Source organism: Pleurodeles waltl, chromosome 5 (assembly GCF_031143425.1).
Source record: "Pleurodeles waltl isolate 20211129_DDA chromosome 5, aPleWal1.hap1.20221129, whole genome shotgun sequence".
Classification (NCBI taxonomy): domain Eukaryota; kingdom Metazoa; phylum Chordata; class Amphibia; order Caudata; family Salamandridae; genus Pleurodeles; species Pleurodeles waltl.
The window spans coordinates 1402059928-1402065927 of record NC_090444.1 but is presented as its reverse complement, the minus strand read 5'-3'; positions in this window follow the sequence as shown (position 1 = coordinate 1402065927).

Here is a 6000-nt window from a genome sequence, read left to right as displayed (position 1 = left end):
ATGGGAAGTGTACAGGAGAGGCATTTTCCTGCACACCTCAGACCTCCACGGATGGGAGGCAATAAAAAGGAGGGTGTGAACAAAGTGCATGACTATTTTAATAAAGGTCGTGATTAGCCACTAGACTGCCATGAAAATTGGCAGGAAGAACAATGTTACTAAAATATGCAACTGTAGCTAGGCTCTCTTGGTCCCTTACTGGTTCTCCATTTTAGCTCGGTTTTATATTTTATGTTTTACATGTTTTAGCTGATGTGGCTTTAGCAGTGACATTTTACACACTTAGACTTGCACACTTTATTTTGAAAATATGTATTATGTGTGTCTTTGTAGTTAGCCCTTTCTCAGCATATAATCAGTACATTCTGTCTCAGGCTAGGAATACAGTACGAGATATCCTACTATTTAGGTGCCCTTTCAGAGACGGTTTCTATCACCTAGACATATTTTAGCATCAAGTCTGTACCTCTAACACGCTTTGATTATATAAACGATGCACTGACCCAGAAGAGGCAGGGGGGAACTTCAGCCACGACCATCCTGGGACGAATGTTGTGTTTGACAAGATTGCCTTTCCCTCTACAGGCTGGTTCCTGACACAGTTCGCCAGGAATGGGGGCTAAGGCTAACTTCTTCGGGTAAAGGCAGAGGGTAAACCCACTATGTTCTCAGTATAGTGTTAGGGTTATGTATGAACCTCTAGAAATCATTTATCATGGGTAGATTGTTCCTTCTCTTCACCATGTTCATAATGCTGGTAACTTTGCTTTGTTTCATCTGCCTAATTATCGTAGCTCATTCTCTCTATGCAAGACTACGATTCTTTCAATAGACTTATTGAAAACGTATGTTGTATTTCTCTTGTGTTTTTGCCTAGACGTGCATGAGTAATACAACAAAAGGGTAAGATCTGTTTCCACAACTTCCTCGGGAATCAGAGGGTCATATTTAGGTTTCCATATTCACCTTCCACCCTGGGTAAGGTTAGGGATTTGTGTGAGGCACTGTGAGCTAACTAGGAATTGGGGTGACAGTCTTTGATGGGGTGGAAGGACTCAGGGATAGATTTACCAGAGATTGGTGCATCAGTATTGATACGCCACTTTGCTTACATCGCTCCTGCCCTACCTAACGACACCATGAATGAGCCGTATTGGCCGTTAGGCCAATGGTGTATTAATTTATTATGCAATTATGGCGCTTTGCTCCACTAGCGTCCAAAAGTTTGATGATAGTGGAGCAAAGTGTAAAGAGCCCCATAGGTTAATATGGGTGTGTCATTTTAATGCCTACTCTGAGCAGGCGTTAAAAAGTATGCCAAAAATGGTGCAGTGAAATCTTGTAGATTTCACTGTACCACTTTTGCGGGCCTCCTAACACTGGAACGCCCCCCTTGCATACATTGTGCCTGATGTAGGCATAATGTGGTGAAAGGGATCGCAAAGTGGTGCAATGCATGCATTGTGCCACTCTGTAAATATGGTGTGGTGAAAATTGCCTCCTTGAGCCACATTAGCATAAAAGAAATTATGTTAGTGTGGCACAAGAAGGTGTTTGGTCCTTGTAAATCTGGCCCTTAGTTCCTACTTTCTAAAGTTCTGTCACCCTAATATACATTCCTATTATCTTAGAAGGAACCATATGACACAACAATGTCAAGCGAAAGAAGCAAGAGTGAGAGGGCTATAATGTTAAGGGACAGCCTGAGCAACAAATATGGTAAGGTGAAAGGGGGTGGAGGTATAATTTTGGAATTCGTGTGAAACTGCAGAACTAAAGGTAATGGCCTCTGGACCACTAGGGATAGGAGAGTTCAAGGATAGAGAAAGAGAAGGCACTGGAGCACAAATGTGAGAGCTCAAAGAACATTGTTTTATAATTCTTTTAGTCATGGATTTTGGAGGTGATTTACAGGGAAGATTGAGTAACTAAGGAAGGGAAGGGAATTCCAACCACAGAACTATTTGATATTCAATAATGTGGCTGGGGTGATTAAGGGTCCTATGTAATGTTTAGTGGAAATGGACTCTGTCATAAACACAGTGGTGTTCCATCTGCTCTATTACATTGCACTACAGTTGTAATATGGCACATGGGACTTCCACCACATGTGTGATGCCGAACTCTATGTAACACTCAAGTTTTGATTGACTTCCTCTACATGTATGGCTTTAGTGAAATTAGCATAACAGTACGTGCATGCCTATTGCTAGCAGGGCTGAAACAGTACATAGCAGCTGCAGAGGCCTTATGACTTTCTGGCAGTAAGGAGAATGGCAGTCAGTGGAAAAGGGTAAGCAGAAAACTTGTTGTTATGGACATAAAGACATGAGTGCAAACATTTTTAGCCAACTTGAAGGATATCCGGAAGGTGAAAATGTTTATGCATGGGAAGTTGTACAGATGGCGATAGCTCACTGAGAAAAAAGTGAAGGAATAAAGTGAGGCATAAGAAATGTGTGAGAAGGAAATTACAAAGTTAATTTAGACAAAATCTAAGGTCTTGGAAGAGGTAGGGAAATTATTCACCAAAACTGATTAGGGAATAGATCAAATGAGCAGATTGTAGGAATAGGCATCAGGAAATTGAAATAAGTAATACTGGGATGAAAGAAAAGAAACGGGTAGGCAGGGTAGGGGCCAAGAAGTGATTTGAAGGTGAGAGTAATCCAAGTGAAGGATGGGTAAAGGGAATTATTAAGCTATGTCTAACAAAAGGAACAATACAAATATGGCAATAAATAGAAGTAAAGGAGTTGGTGCACTTTACAACATGGATAGGAATAGGCAAACTAAGAAGTGTTAATGAGATGGGCAAAGACGATTATCAGGACAAAGGAGCAAATTTGAAGGCCAGAAAAAGAAGATTTGCACTATGCACCAAGGTCCACAATGTGTATGATGAAAAAATTGCTAAAGAGGCTGAGGGCATGAAGCAAAAGAGGAGCAGGAGGATACAGGATCCCTGAAGTATAGGTAAGGGCAGCGGGAGTCAATGTAGATTTGGTTCATGTATGGACTGCATAATTAACCTGGCAAACTCAAAACGGATGTTTGCAGGCTTCGTGCTATGGAGGATTATACACACCCAGAAGAATGCTAGCTATTGACCCTACTTGATGAACCATCAATACCACAACAATACCCATGTACTGTTTGTAACAAAATTGAGGAGATGCTACGTCTATTGAGGGCCATAGACTGATTCATATACATAACTGCTGAAGCAATGCAATATCCATTATGAAGGGTGTGTAAGACAACAATGGTGATGTGCTGCAAGTTACACAGCATTGTCCTTGAATGATGTGTGCCTTGACAAGATCTGGATAAAGAGGGATCTGAGGTTGACCATGATAATGTTTCAAACAACTGACCTACATATTAGGATGGCTGCAATGCATTGCTCACAAGTGAAAGTGTTGTATGACCTCACATGTTACCTTGATAAAATCAGTACTCATTACTAATTTCAACAACATTGTCTTGCATTTAATGACTGATGTTGCCAATGCTGTGCAATGGGTGAGTTAGAATGTGAGGTCATAAGCAGTTTTGCAGCTAGGGGAGCAAGTTATAGTTAGCTGACTAAGCTATTGCTGGTGAATTATATTGGTTTTTTAACAATAGTTCTTATCTTATTTCAACACTTAATTATGAGGTCTCTTTGACATTTGTTTTTTCAGTGAATTTCTGCTATTTTTAATCATATTCTATATCAGCCTACCACCTAACACTCCATGAGCACCAAATATTGACTATGCACGTACTTGGGCCTGACATTGTGGGGGTTCGCTGCAGGGCCTGACCTCATTATAAGGCTCTCTGTCCAAACTTCTCCTGGCACACAACCTGCGCTACGCACAGGATTCGCAGGCTTTGGTTGTGTTCAGTAGGAGTTGACCCAGGCAGAAAACCAGGATATGGACCCAGGGAAAGTGGCGCCAGCATTAAGTAGGGACAGAGAGGCGGCTATTGGTGGCTCACCCTTTGTGCCCAAGATAGAAGGGATCATCAGCTCAATGCGGGCATCTGGTGCCCTGGGTCCTCATGAGGTCCCGATGTCATTAATTAAACGGGAGCCTCAGCTATGGGCAAGAATTCTCCACTATGCTATTCACAGGGTAGAATCCCAGGCTCATGGACAGAGAGCATTATACTCCCATCATACAAAAAGGGAGACAGATCGGCACCCTTAAATTACCAGCAAATTGCTCTGTTGGATGCAACGGGCAATATATTTATTAAAAAGTATACTAATGCAGTTAACTGATTGGGTGGAGGAAAATGCTATTCTCCCTGTGGAACAGGCAGGCTTTAGAAAGGCTCATAACACTCTAGATAACATCCTAATATTGCAAACAATAATTGAAAAATATGTTCCGATCAGGGGTGAAGCAATCTACGCTGGGTTCATAGATTACTCTACTGCATTTGATAGGGTAGATAGGAAGATCCTTTGGAAGAAACTGCACAAGCTGGGAGTCCCGTCTTGCTTGCTGCGCCTGGTTATAGCATTGCATTCATCTACCTGGTGCAAAGTCCTTATGGGAGGAGAGCAGGGCCTGTCTTCAAAATTTCCCACAAAAAATGGTCTGAAGCAGGGTTGCCTATTGGCTCCACTGCTATTCTCCTTATCCATTTATGACCTCCCTAGCACCCTATGGAAGGCTGATGGTTATGCGTCTATGGTGGGTTGTCGATTCATCGCCTGCCTACTACATGCGGATGACATAGTTGTGTTTGATCTTACACCGAAGGGTCTAAATCAACGCTTGGCTGCTCTAAATTCCTATTCTATACAGCACCGCTTGAAAATTAATACATTTAAGTCTCAAGTGGTATGCTTCTCAGAGAAAAAAGCCACAAAAAAAAAATCTTGGTTCCTGGGGCAATACAAGCTAGAGCAGGTAAATGCATATTGCTTTTTAGGTAAAATCTTCTCAGCCGCTCTTAGTGATCAAGATCATATTAAGCATAAGGCTTGGCTGCTTTCTTTAATGCAGTTGGTTAGCTCAGTTTTTCTCATTTATTGACCACTTATCAAGCAAAGATTCCAGCTACCCTCTTGTATGTGATAGAATGTATGGACATCGCTAATTGGGACTTTCTCAATAAGATAGAACGCGGGATCCTAAGAAGCTTAACCTCCTCTAATAACTTAGCTTCGATGGCAGCTCTAAGCCCTGAATTTGGCATTAAGAATATCTTTGTGCAGGGCCTGGCTGCATGATCCGGAGGGTTCATTGCCTACAGATAGTGAGGAATCTACACTGAGAAACCTGTCTTTTAAAGAAATCTTTAACAGTCTGAGAGGAAAATCCTGTTTTTTCAGAAATGATATCACGTAGTCCAGCTGCTACAGCTGGACCCCAACCTTATTCCATCGATTCCACTCATTAATCTCAAAAAGACCTTGAAGGAGGTGACAGGGTCCAAAGGTTTCATAGAGGATCACAAGTTGTGCTCTCTAAAAGAGGCCTTGCTAAATTAACTAAGTCAGTGAGTCCTAAAATGGCTCAGTCTTACCTGACATGGAATCTCCCCAATGGGGTGAGGCGTCTCTTTATCTTGATCAGACTAGATAGAGTGTCACTTAGGGAACTGACCTCTAAATGGGATGGCGCCACTAACACCTATGACTTGTATCATTGGGGGGTGCAGAATTTCAAGCATATATTATTTGTCTGCCCAGTGGAAATTATGGTTGAAACCTCTCTATTTGCGGCTAAATATTAGATCTGCTGGGGAGGCTTTAGACTCCTTCTATAAGCCCCTTAATGAAATGTTCTGTATTAGGACTTTTACATTTTTTCAATCTTTTCTAAAGTTATATTGATTCTTTGTAGTGAGGTAGTACCATGTGGACCATGGTGGAAAGGACACATTGTGGTAATTGTAGGTGCATTGCAGAGGACCCGCTTAAATAACTAAAAAGGAGGGGTCTTCCAACGGCCAAAGAGATTATAAGAGATTATAACTTTGTCCTGTATACATGTG